Here is a 13,547-nt window from a genome sequence, read left to right on the forward strand (position 1 = left end):
TGTGTTTGCCTTCAACCAAGGGAGCTAACCCAGAGGTGTTTAGTTTTCAGCTATACAGTACTTTTCTAGGAAAGGGTTACGATGCAGAAATTAAACAAACTGCTACCTAAACACTCAGACAAAGCTAACCATGATTGGTCCAATGTTCTGATCCAGCAAATACAGTCTGCCCAGAAGCAAAGTATTGCCACATAAGTCTTCAGTCTGATGAAGGTGCTGAAATTTTCCACTCGGGGCTCACAGTCCTTTATCTCCTACGACAGACACAGCCTAGCACCTTTTCAGTTCTCATTATTTTGTAAGCAACATTTTTTTTCTACATAGCCAGTCATAAAAGGATATTTTTACCAAAATTATAGTTTTTTTAATTACATCACATTCAAGACTTACTTCAGCTTTATCACATGTAATAAGATATCTAAAACTTGTAAGAACAGTATCATATCAAGGGTGCTATCAGAGCTCGTTACCTCTGTACTCCTGAAACACATCTGAAGCTTCTTTTACATCTTTCCATAGTTTCAATTCACCGAGAAACCTGAATGGCATTTTATGAACTGTTTTCTCATGTTATGTTTTAGCAAATTATAACTCTCAGCATTACAATCTTTTTCCCCTACCTGCAGATTTTGATCCGGTCAACATTAGAATAGGATTGTTCTATCAGCATTTCCAATCTGAACAGCCCTCTGGCTTTTTTCTGACCTCCATATTATCACAGGTATCTTATTTCATATTTACAACAATGCCATCCACTCCAAGATGTATGTTTGGCCACTAACGTCTGTAGCATATTTTTTTCCACGTCAACATTGACCTCCCCACAAATACTACTTCCTACTTCACAGCTTGCCCTGTCACAGACAGTGAGCTACCCATGAATCCTAGCGTATTAACTTCTGCTCAGTGAAACTGAAACTTTAACTACCCTAGCGTCTGCTGGAAGGGCAGCACAGCAGGGCACAAGCAATTCAGGAGCCTTCTGAGGTGCAGTGAGGATAGCTTCCTGTCACAGGCGATGGTGGACCTGACAAGGAGACATGCTCTTCTGGACCTGATACTTATCAACAAGGAAGATCTGGTCAGGAATATGAAGCTTAGGTGGCTGCAGTGACCATGAGAGGGTGGAGTTCAGGATCCTGAGAGAAACAAAACATGTAGCAGGCTTACAATCCCAGACGTCAGGAAAGCCGACTTTAGCCTGTTCAGGGACCTGTTCAGAAGAATCCCATGGGATATGGTCCTGAAGAGAAGAAGGGTCCAGGAGAGCTGGCTGATTTTCAAGAACTACCTCCAGACTCAAGAATGGTCCACCTGAGTAACAGGAATTCAATGAAGAGTGGTAGGAGGCCTGTGAAGATTAACAAGGAGCTCCCAAGAAAATTCATACATGAAAAAGAAGCATTTAAGAGGTGGCAGCAAGGACAGATAATGCAGGAAGAGAGGGGTTCAATCATCCAGAAAGCGGCTGTCTAGAAAAAGACCTGTGGGTCTGTGGACCTGTGGACCAAAAATTTGAACATAAGCCAGCAACATGCCCTTCTGGCAAAGAAGGTGAGCAGCATCCTAGGCTGTGTTACACAGAGCAAAGCCAGCAGGCTGGGGGAGGTGATTCTTCCCCTCTCCTCAGCACTGGTGAGGCACTTGTGCTGGGTCCAGTTCAGTGCTAGAAAGACATGGGAATCCTGGAAAGCATTCTGGAGAGGATCTAGCAAAGGGCCACAAAGATGGTTAAGAAATTGGAGCACCTGACATATGAGGAGTGGCTGAGAAAGCTGTGATTGTTCAGCCTGGAGAGGAGAGGGTGGGGAAATTGTATCAACAGATATAAACACCTGATGCAGCAGGGAGTAAATAGGCAATGGGCACAAACTGAAATACAAGAAATTCTGATTAAATATAAGGAAAAAGTTACTGCAAGCACAAACAAACACTGGAACAGGTTGCCCACAGAGGCTGTGGAGTTTCCATCCTTGGAGATATTCATAAGCTGACTAGACACAGTTTTGGGCAACCTGATCTAGGTGACCCTGCTTGAGCAGGGGGGTGGTACTCTGGTTGAGGCTTGAAGGGACCTCTGGAGATCATTCTGTGATTCCATAATGGTCCCTTATGTCATTATACACATAGAATGTATGTTTTCTGGCAATTAATTATTGTGTTCTGGCAACTTCAGACTCATTTACAAATTAAGAAGGATTTCTAGTCAGTCTTAAACAGAAAACCCACTCAAACAAATCAGAACAAACAAAAATTACAGCTGCATGCAAAAGGCATCAGTTCAGAGGCTTGGTTTTGGCCAAACTGTTCCAATAAAATGAGAACAGAATATAAAAACATTGCTACCCAAGGTTTTAAAAACATGCACCCCTTCTTCCTGTTCCAAAAAACATTGCAACACAAAACAGCCCCTTGCTAACCCCAAACAACTCAGGCCCTGATTGGGATACATACTTTCCACATTCAGGTTTGTTAAGCTTCAGGTAGATTGGTTAATATTTGGAAGAGCCACACAGGTTTGTAATGTAAATCTAGACATGGAGAGGTCTTAAGATCTCCAGTTTCTTTCTCATCTCTGTACACATGCTAGATTCTTGCAGGTACTATGCAGAGAACAACAGAAGTTCAGTCTTGCCTCTGTTTGTCATGGTGAAATAAATGACACAGATGTATTTGACTAACTGAACAGGACGCAACTCTAAATCAGTTATTCAGATGATGGCAAGTGTTAGTCTGAAATACTGCCAGATGTCACAACCCAGGTTTCACCATCACTAAGTCTGAAGGGCTTTAAACTGTAGATTGAGCATTTCTGATTCTGTTCAAACAAGGAAGTTATACTGCACTGAATCACAAGAACCACCTAACACAAGAGTAAACCTAAGGGAGGATACAATAGGATCTTGGGTTTAGCTATGATTCACAGTGGATACCAGAACACAGGGAACAAATCTACCCCAAAACTATAGCTGGATGCATAAATTTCTGTATTCCATGTCATGTTACCAACTTCATCTTAACAGCCCTACATAACCATGTTCTCTGATGATCATTTTGAACACTAAGCTGTAGATAAAACAATAAAGATGAAAGTCCTTAATATAATCCATCTGTTTTTCAAAAACACACACAGGGCAAGGATTGAGATGCTTGTGTTTACAACAGATGATACACGTTGTCCACAGAGTAGCAAAATACCAGCATTTCGTGACTGGTTGAAGTGTCTCTCCAAGTGTTTTGCTGAACAGCAGTATGACAAACTGCCAGAGATATCCAAGGCTTGGAAATTCAGCCTTGCCCTTCACTCAGAGCATGCTCAAGGAGCAGCAAAAGCAGGTATACTGTCATTTTCATAGGGACAAAGCTTACTGCTATGATTGTTGAGAATTCCCAGACCTTTATCCAAAGGAAGAGAAAAGCAATCTCTGGGCATCTGAGTCTTAATTAATAGTGGAATACTGCTCTCAGACAACCTTTGAACTTCATGGCAAGAATATAATTAAAAATCTATAAGAAACACTGCCATTAATCTTATCAGCCAGATAAGAGTTGAGCTGAAGTACTTAAAAGCTGTATGCAAAAAACTTAAGAGTTGGCAATTCTTTATCGGACTGATAAAGGCCTGTCTTATGCCTTTACTGCTATTATCAAATCAAAGGTGCTAAATAAAAAAAAAAAGTGATGCAAACATCACTTTATAACACTATCACTAATAATTAAGTACTTTTTCTTTGCAATCTTAGACGATAAAGGAGGGCTGTCAAGCCACCTACACTGATTCTTGTAGAGGTCAATAATTTTTGATCCAATCCACATGAACTAGGATGCAGCCATAAAATTTATAAGGATTGTGATTTGGCTGCTGTTCCTTAGATTCAAAATATGACTATGGGGGGGGGAAAGCTGGAGACATGAAGAATATCATCCTGTGTGACTAGTAATAGGCTTATAGTTACAAAATTAGGCACTTCTGCTCCTAGGTTTATGTATCTAACCGAATGTATCTGAACTACCTAACATAACAGTGGGGGGTCAGGGACAGATCCATTTACTTGCCTGTTTTAAAAGAGCAGAAAACCCTTCTTCTGGCAGATAAGCACAGAGTTGCTTTAAATAGTGGAAAAGAACAGGTGGACAGTACTAGCACAGCATTATAGTAGACACACACATCTGTGCTGGGGAATTCCAAGTCTGATAATGAACTGCAAAGTCTAAAAAGTATTTTACATCTTTAAGCTTACAAATACTGGTGACTACCATCAGTCAAAGGGCTAGTAGAAATACTGCCACTCTATGCAAAATATGTTCTCCCAAATGTACACTGAAAAGCAGACTTATTGCAAGGTCTGTTCCTATTGTCTGCAGAGGCTACACACAAAATCTGAGGCAATTTTAGGAACCACATGTCCTCTCATTTCTTTCCTCTCTGGCCTCATTCCCCAGTGCCCTATGCCCTTCCACTTATCAACTTGAGTGATATGTATAAAAGTAGACCAAGCCGGAACAGAAGGTTTTTTAAAACAAGGACTAAGGTGTAAAATGACTGGGTGGGGTCACAAGGTATGAGCTTTAGTTTTCTTGGACTGTGCTTATCATCCTCATTCCTCCTCCACTACTCCCACTAAATCCACCTGTAGCCTTCACGTGAAGCTTTGCAGATTTAGAAATAACTTGTTAAGCAAACAATTTTCCTTGTGTGGGTCCTAAGCTAGGAAATGCATTTCAGGAGTGAACTTCTGGGGAAAAAAAAAAAAATAAAAAAAATCAGGACCTTGAATTCCTATATAGCTTTTAGACAGGTAAAATTTCTACTCTGCTCCACATAGACAGGTGAGATGGCTACATAAACTGTGTTGGATTGTGTGATAAAAGCTCCTCGCACATTCACAGAGTTACTCAGAGGGACAATGGCAGGACGGAGAGCCTGGATAATACCCTGCTGGGCTACTCCCAGGTCCGTCACAGGAGTCGTCAGCCTGTCAAAGGCTCATCTCCAGCAGTTCAGAGCAGCACAGGAGGGTCAGCTACGGGACCACGGGAGTCCCTGCCAGCCCTGGGTGTGAGAGCATCTACATATCTCTAAGAGCCATATCTCTAAGAGGGGCCAGCTGCTGGGACCTGGGAAGTCCTGGCCAGCCATGTGTGCACGCATGTGATGGTCTCTACCAGTAACTGGAATGGGGCTACAGCCTTGAAGGCTCATACACCCCGCTGCCAGCAACTGGCGAGACTGGGATGCAGAAGCTAGCTACTGGGCAGATTAAGTGCCTGAGCCTAGTTGCTGGAGGGATCCACCTTGTACGTACATATGTGTGTGTATCTCTATATATGTATGTATATTCTCACTATTGGACTTCCATCCTGCCTAGCCAGAGAGCAGGAAGATGAGACTGCTGGTGTTGTTTAATTTGTGTGACTTGCTATGTATATATGTAAATATGTTGTGTATATATGTTCTCTGTGTGTCCCCCTGATAGAATACATCTTCAGCCTTGATACTGGTAGGACCTGGGGATATGGAGCAGCAGCAGCAGCCTTGCCTTCCTCAGGCTGATGTATTCAGTATGATGTATTTTCCTCTAATAAACTGTTCTTATCCACTGAAAAGAGCATAATAGCAACATGTGAGGCACAGAGATCCTCGACTCAGAAAATGTTAACAAATTAGACCTGTATTAAAGAAAATATTATGTAATTAATAAGGAATATGAAATACCCCTTGCTAAAAATACTTTAGCATCTAAAGATTTACTCCATGGACTATGAATTCATTAATCTCTTAATGGTATCTCTTATCAACCAGTAATCTTATGTTTGTTTTCAACAAGGCAATGTTTCAGGAACCCATTATGATGATTGAGCTGTCTAATCAATTCCACACAAAACAAATACCTGGAGCACTTTGAGCAGCAGAACATTGGTCTCCTTCCCGCTCAGATACAGATAAGAGATGGCTTCTGTTTCCAGTGTAAACACACTAATGACCACGAAAACCATGGAAATATGACCATTCTTATTCCTGCTTTTTGTGGCTTTAGTGACCCTGGGTCTGAATCTGCCATCCTCACCCCTTCTGAAATCCAAAACCAGTAGCTAGTGATAGTGGAATTAGATAAGTTAATCAGAATGGTACCATGGCTGCTGACCCCTTTGTCATGCTTAAGCCAACTGATAAGGACGTACATCCCCTCAGAGACAGATAATCATTAGCTAGCTTCATTTTTCCAGAGGCAATCCACTGCCAAAAACTTTTCTGGAGCAGTCTTCATTGTAAAGCTCCAGTTGATGACCAGAGGAGAGAACATAAGATCATGCACATACACCAAGCTAACTCAGAATAATTTCTAGGAGTTCATGTGATCTCAGTGCACCAATGACCTCCAGCAGCTGGTTCATCTTTTCTGGCAAAGTGGAACAAGCGGACATCAAACAAGTGCCTCTGCAAAAGGGGGAAGCACTTCCCTCAGCAGAGAGGCCACCAAAAGAGTATATGCTTCATCAACCCTGTTCACACACATCACTAGCCTCTCAAGTGCTGCATCAAGCTAAAAATAAACAAAACAAAAAAAAGCAGAAGGTTACTTATAACTAGAGTCACTTCAGTCATCACGTTTCCAGTGCAAACCTCTCAAGCCACACGGGAAGCTGAAGGATAGTAAAACACAGTGTGATCACAGAGAGAAATGACTGGGGTAGGGGGAAGGAAGAAGAGGGGGTTTAGGATGGGATTATAAATTTATATTCCAGTTTCCCTCCTGAAAACAAGGTATGAAGTAATTACCTTACTTAACCAATATGAGGTTTTGAAATGCCTCTAAGGATCCTTTGCAAGGCTCTCTTCCTACCACTTTCCGAAAGGATTTGCCCCTCTGCAGGACAGGCTACAGCCATTGATGTGCCTGAAGAAATTCCTGAAGAACTGTTGCTTCTGTTAGCATAGGGCAGACACTCTCTAGGAAGGTAGTAACAGTAACTATTTATCGAAGCTGCAAGTCTCTTCCTGCTAGTTTTGAGAGAGAAGTTCAACTTCCCTTTCCATGTTAGGATCTACATTTGGAAAAAACATTTAATTCTTGGCAGCTACTTTATAACACACGTCTTCTGTGTGTTTGGTATTAAACCAAATCCTACATGAGCAGTGAGTAGGATATGACTTGTGACAGATATTGTCTCCATTTAATGCAACTGCTGCTTGGTTAAGATCATACCATCCAAGCAATAGTGTTTTCCTGTATCCTGTGTACTTAAGGGTGTTGCTTCATGTTCTGAAGGTGATTGCCGGCCAGTGGGAATGACCTTCCTCAACATCTTGATGATGAGGTTACACATAAAGGCCTTGAGTGAGCAGCAAACCCAGGCCAATACTGCTTTTCCTTGAAATATTTAAAATTCATAGTAAGCAAAATGAACATGTAGAGGAGCTTCTCTGATAAGTATTTCACAGCAACCCCCTGCTTTATTCACAGATTCACTTCATGGCTTTGTATCTCTTCTGTGGCAGAACTCACATTTTAACGTGAGACAGCCCTGTGTCTGTTCTTAACTACACAGGTAAAAAGATTAACCTTCATACAGCTAAAGAAATGAATCCACAATCCCAAACAGAGCAATCAAGATGGAGAATATACTGAAATTGCTTTGGACTGACACTAGTTACCGGTTGGTGCTGAACATGTTTGTACATTGAAGGTTCTGTGCTACAGAGTAGGAATGATAAAACAACCTACCAGGCTCATGTCCTTCCAGTTATACTTTACTTTTACTAGCCTACTGAAGCAGAGGACTTTCAGATGTGTTGGTCTGTTCTTCATAAATCAGTGACATTTATTAGGTAGAACTGAAGTATATTCTGTGAAAAGCTCTAAGAGAGTAGTGGTGTTCATCATCCAAGCATGCAGTAAAGCTAAGAATCCATCTACCAAAACATCATCTATACCAGATTTGTAAAGATGTCAGTCACAGAGTTTAGTTCAAACAGGTCTGTAGGAGCAAAGAGTTCTCCAACTGACTCTTCAACTGTGTTTGGCAGAACAACCCAGTATGAATGGAGTCCTGCAACAGCTGATGATAAAACAGGGTGCCATAATGAAGGAGAGGCACAAGGGTGTCTGGGCTGAGGATCATCAAATTAAATGGAGAAAGGTTCATTGAGTAATATTCTGGGGACTACTTCTTTCAAGAACCTTCATTCCTCAGAAACATGTATGCAAAAGAAACAAATGTCACCAGAAAGTAGGGAAAAGAAAATCAGACTTACTACATCTGTAGTAAGTTAAAGACTCAGGTCACCTGTTCAGCTATAGGGACACAAATACAGCATCATCTATAGCATTGCAATGCCACAGTGAAAAAAGATCTTAAGCATCAATTCTAAACATGAAACTGGCAAAGAAATAAAATCAGAAACACATAATACAGAATTGAAAGCAAGAAAACTAGTGCAAAATTCCAAACTGAACAATTAAATGGACCAGAGACAGAAGATAAAGAAACAGTAAACCAGAAAGGAATAGAAAGGGCTTAGAAAACAATGTTGTGGCAAAGCTGTGTAGCTCTGGCACTATCCCAGTAAAGCAGGAGATGCAGGGTTAAATCCCAACACACTGAAATGGTAAGTGAACTCACATCTAGCTTTCTCTGGGAAAGGACTTTAACCATGTTACGCCATAAAGTTATGACAGCAGCAGCAAAACTTCAGTATTCAGAGAAGATATTACAGATGCCTGTATCTATGAAAGATCTGTGGTTTTGCTCCTGACTTTACTCTTCAGACATGCCCAAGCTTAGCAGGCTCTGTGTGAACAGGAACAGGCAGTTCCCTGTGGGCACCTCTGAGTAGCAATCCAAGTTCTCTCCTAGATGGTATACGGAGTTTTGCATTCTGCTCCATGAAAACCTGGTGCCCAAAATTGAAGTTTCGTAATGCCTAATCAGCTCAATCCTTAATTTGATCTGGCCCTACTAGACTGAACTCCAACAAGGATGTTTCAAATGACAGACACTGCAATCTTTGATTTGGACTGGAAAATTCTGTCCATGTTTTAGTTATGAGAGTTCTCAAAAGTCCCAGCCCTGCCTCAGGACCTGATTACCATAAAATAAATGGAAGTGAACAATTTGACCTTAGCTCTAGGTATCAGAATCTCAGGTTTTCAATTAATAGATTAAAATATATTTAATTAACTAAAAAACCAAACCAAAACCACAACCCCAAAGAACCCAGAACAACACAGGAACGCAAACAGAGTTAGACATACAAAATGGCAGGCAATAGTCAAAAGCAGAGCAGCAAAAATTGATCCACTGCTTAATGCCAAACTGGTAAGAATTCTTCCGTGAAGACTGGAGGGACTCCACCCAGCCAGTGAAAATACAGATTCATTGTCAAAGAACACCCAAAATGCAATCACACTGGTTTGTCACATAGAAGATCTTCCCAGCTTGCTACTGCACAAACCAGAAGAAACAGTTAATTTGAGAATAGTAACCCCAGCTCCTGCATAGGCCAGTTATTAATATATGTACTCTTATGATCATTAATAAAATCTAAATCTTAACAATGCAACTGACTTAAAAAAACCTTTCAACTGCCTGTGCAAACTTATGGCCATATCTTCATACCTATGCAAATACCTGACATTGCCTGCCTGTAGCTTTCTCATTACGTGGGCACATGGAAAATAACTACAAGACCTGGACTTTGCTGCTGCTTGTACTTCTGAAGAGCAAAAAGTTATAGATAACTACCTATAAAATAATAGCACTGGCAAGTCTTGTAGCCATATTAATATTATCCAGAAGGACAATCAAGAAATACCATCCAGCAGGACAACATTATGCTGGCTAACAGATCTAGGGAAGGAAATACACCAGGATGAGGAAGGCATTTAATTAAACTTAACTGGGAAATCAATAGGCTAATCTGAACTTGAGAATTTTAGCTTCATCATGGTCTTCTTGGGCTAAAAGTTATAGATCTACCAAATAATCAAGACAGAAGAACACATGCTTTAGAAAACCAGTTCTTACAGAAAATTTATACCAGCAATGAAACAGAAGAAAAAATAGCAGTCAGCAGTTCATCTTCATCAGATGCAGAAGGAAGTAAGTGCTGGATTTTGGGGAAGTGCCTGACAGATGCCAAAAGACACTTGTGTAAAGCTAGTCAGAAAAAAAAGTGACCAGTATGAAGAAATGAGGAACCCACGAAAACTACTGAACCTCAAGTTGCGAATTAAAGCAACCCGTTTCAATGTTGGAGAAGGTGGCATAATTAGTAGACAAGAATGAATGACTTTCTGGCTTTCTCCCATGTGCTAATGGTAGCACATGTTAGCTGAAGTAACACCAGCTCTTAGGAATTTAGCACACTGTTTTAAGTATCAACTTGACTTCTAATGTACATGCACAGATACAGTGTCATTGTAATTTCATTATTCTTTGAGATCTGCTGTCCTTCCATTATTGAGCCTATATGTCTGATGCTACCATGTAGGACAACGATTTGAGAAACTGGATACCTTTAAGAAGTTGCTAGGACAGTTACCGTAATATAAATGCTTCAGTCCCTGTGCATTCAAACTGGGAACTAGGGGACAATGATACATTAAGCCTTGACAGCTGCCTATTAAATCAGACACAGTCTGGGCCTAATTATTTCTGGTTGCAGCCCAATCCTGTCAAGTTTACAACATTACTTGTAGCTGCTACTACCACACCGACCTCTAGCTTGGTAACAACTGGCGTAACCAAAGTTAAAGCTGAGCAAACCAGAAGGGCTAGGACAGCCTGCATAGGGGAGGGCTGACACAGGGAAAACGGAACAAAAAAACCTCACCAAAACACAGAGTGGAGGCTTGTCTTCTCCAGGCAGAAACTTCCTCAAGACACAAGAAAAGCAGCAGGGTCCAGAGTGACAAATTCCCTTGTAGCTCCCCAACAAGGTTGACTTTAGCAGGTGATCAGCCAAACCAAGAAAGGCAGAGGAGCTCAAAGGACTCTGTGCTTCTCTAGGCAACCCATGGGCTGCACAAAAGTGTTAGTCACATTTACAGAGGCTAAAACTACTATTTATTTGGACTGTTGCTGAAGACAGTGACAGTCTGCCTATACTATAATAATAGGCAAAGCAGATAAGCACACGCTCAATTCTTCTTAAGTTGCTAGCAAACGAACAAAGGTGTTGCAGCCATGTGCTGGATTGCATGCTTTTAGTGTCATGTTAAATAATAACTAAATTTCCATGTGGTTTTGGAATATTTAAGGTCTAAAAACACTGCCTCCTTGGGGACAGACTACTATACCTATGAAGAGCCATGTGCTAAAGATATAATTTGAACTACTGTAATGGACTAGAAACCCCAAAAATAGTGCCCCAAGTCTTAAGATCTGATGGCTAAACCCAACAGAGCACTTCAGGAAGCACTCAGCTCAGAAAACTGGACTCAGTTTGTGGCAGAGGCTAAAGCCTTTGCCTTGCCTTAGGTCCTTTGTCCCAGGATCACGCTCAGCCATCCTCACTTCACAATTTCAAGTACGTCAGGCTTTAGGCAAACTGTTACCCTACACGCAGTTTGTACGGTACCATCAAAAAAACACATCAACTCTGGACAGATTACTTAGGCAGAGGAAATACAGTTTGCTCATCAGAACCCAAGGCTGGAAGTAGCAGCAGGTTTTTTCTTGTTGGACTTAGAGCTTTCCTTCACTGATATGCGATTCTGGTTATAACTCAATATCGTCCCAGCTCCACCCACAAACATACCTTTAAGCACAGGGAAGCTTTTCACATGAGACTGCTGAGTTTAAGGCCCTCATGTCTATACAAGGGAGTATATGCTATCAGAAACGAATATGCTTTATCAGCTACCAGCTGCAGCTTTGCCTGGGTGAAACTGTTCTCTTCCTACATATACCCTTTCTCCATTCCATTTCAGAGGTATTTCACAGTACATTGCAAGACAAGTAATACTTCAGTTCAGGAATACTGCTAAATGCAGACCTGGAACACCTATCATGTGTCCTGAAAAGGCCTGGAATTGCCATAAACCAAGTATTTCAAAGTGAGGAAAGCCAATGTGAGAGGTCATCCCCACAGAGTGTTAATTCAGTGCAAGTCACCTGCCTGTGATTCCTTCTGACACTGTACAGTTAATTACCTTAATTTCCCATTTCTACAGCATCTCACTTAGGGAAAATCTATAATATAAATCAAGATACCTGTTAATCCAGAATACATTCTCTTGCACATGTAGTAGAAGACATTTTACAAGTCTGTCTGAAAATTTTAGTCTTCCTTTGCGAAAGCTTTGGCCAAAAAAATTCCAGTGGCCAGACCTTTGTTAAGACTGTCAGTCATCCCCACCCAAACAAACACTGTGCAACTATGTTACTAGGATAGATATGAAGAACTATGAATGTACCTTCTGCTGAGTCATCAGCAGAAATAATGGCAGTAACTTTTAACATTTTTTTTTTCCTTTTTCTTACTACTGGAGTATCTCTAAATGCCTGCTGCAACAGCCATCTGAGTTATCCGAAATGTTGAAGCATCCTGAAAACAGCTTTCAACTATATTTCAACGTTCAGACAACCAAAAGTTTTGCAATAGCAGTATGGGCATCAGCACGGCAAATTTAAGCCTACTTACTTTTTTGGCTGGCTTTTCCTTGTTGCTTTCACTGATCCCTTCTGAGGAGTTCAAAATGTTCCCACAGTTGACCAGAAGTTGAAAAACACTGACACAGGGAAAGCCACAATCTTACTCTTTGCCAGAAAACTCGCAGCAGGGGAAACAGTTCAATCAAGGTTTTTGAAAGGTTTCGAAGATCTTTGGGTTGAAGCTAGCAACAAAGCGCAAAACGGTTATTTCTTGTTATTACAAGACTGTCTGCAGTCGCTCTGACCTAAACTGCCAGCCCGTAGGTTAAACCAGAGGGTTGCAGTCACTAGGTGAGGAAATGACTGATCTCTCAGCCTTCCTCTGGTTTCCCCTCTCATTTTAACGTCGCAAGCTAGCCCGGGTGCCTTGCGCGCACCCCGCAGCTGGGAGCAGCGCGGGTGCCCGGCAGCCCGCGGGCTCCGGGGGGCGCGGTGAGCCGCCGCCGGGGCAGCACCGCGCCCGCGACAAGTGCCTTTTACCCCGCTCCCGTCGCCCCCGAGGCTCCGGCAGCGCCGCCGAGGGCCGGCAGGGTGGGCGCGGGGGGAGGCGGCGGGGGAGGCGGGGAGAGGGGGCGAAGGGAGCGGGGAAGGCGCGGGGAGAAGCGGGAGCACCGCGAGAGACCACCCCGGCCCAGACCAGCCCCCGCCCCGGGATGGCCGAGCGAGAGCCGCGGGCACCGGGAGAGCGCGACCGCCACCCGGCGCTCCGCAGGGCGAGGCTCGCCCCCCCCTCAGCAGGGACCCCTCCACGGCCGGCCCCGCAAGCCGCGCTCCGCTCACCTCCAGGGGCTGCCTCTTTCCAGCACGGCGGCGAGTCACCCACGACGACGGCCGCACACCTCCCACCTCCCCTCCCCTTCGCGGCCAAGGTGAGCGCCGGGGGTGCG

At 42.7% G+C, this 13,547-nt stretch overlaps 1 protein-coding gene across 2 annotated transcripts in view; it reads right to left on the bottom strand.

Moving 5' to 3' along the window:
- Window positions 1-13,547, bottom strand: part of SLC26A5 (solute carrier family 26 member 5) — a 39,508-nt gene extending 25,961 nt beyond the window's left edge. Inside the window, exons 1-3 of one of the 2 annotated variants that reach the window (XM_064444485.1) lie at window positions 13,441-13,547; window positions 12,650-12,737; window positions 12,159-12,198 (exon numbers count right to left, since the gene is read on the bottom strand). The gene's annotated coding sequence lies outside the window, so the exon portion shown is untranslated. The remainder of the gene's footprint in view (window positions 1-12,158; window positions 12,199-12,649; window positions 12,738-13,440) is intronic. The other variant, XM_064444477.1, reaches the window with a different exon arrangement.

The sequence above is a fragment of the Phalacrocorax carbo genome, chromosome 1, assembly GCF_963921805.1.
Source record: "Phalacrocorax carbo chromosome 1, bPhaCar2.1, whole genome shotgun sequence".
NCBI classification, from domain to species: domain Eukaryota; kingdom Metazoa; phylum Chordata; class Aves; order Suliformes; family Phalacrocoracidae; genus Phalacrocorax; species Phalacrocorax carbo.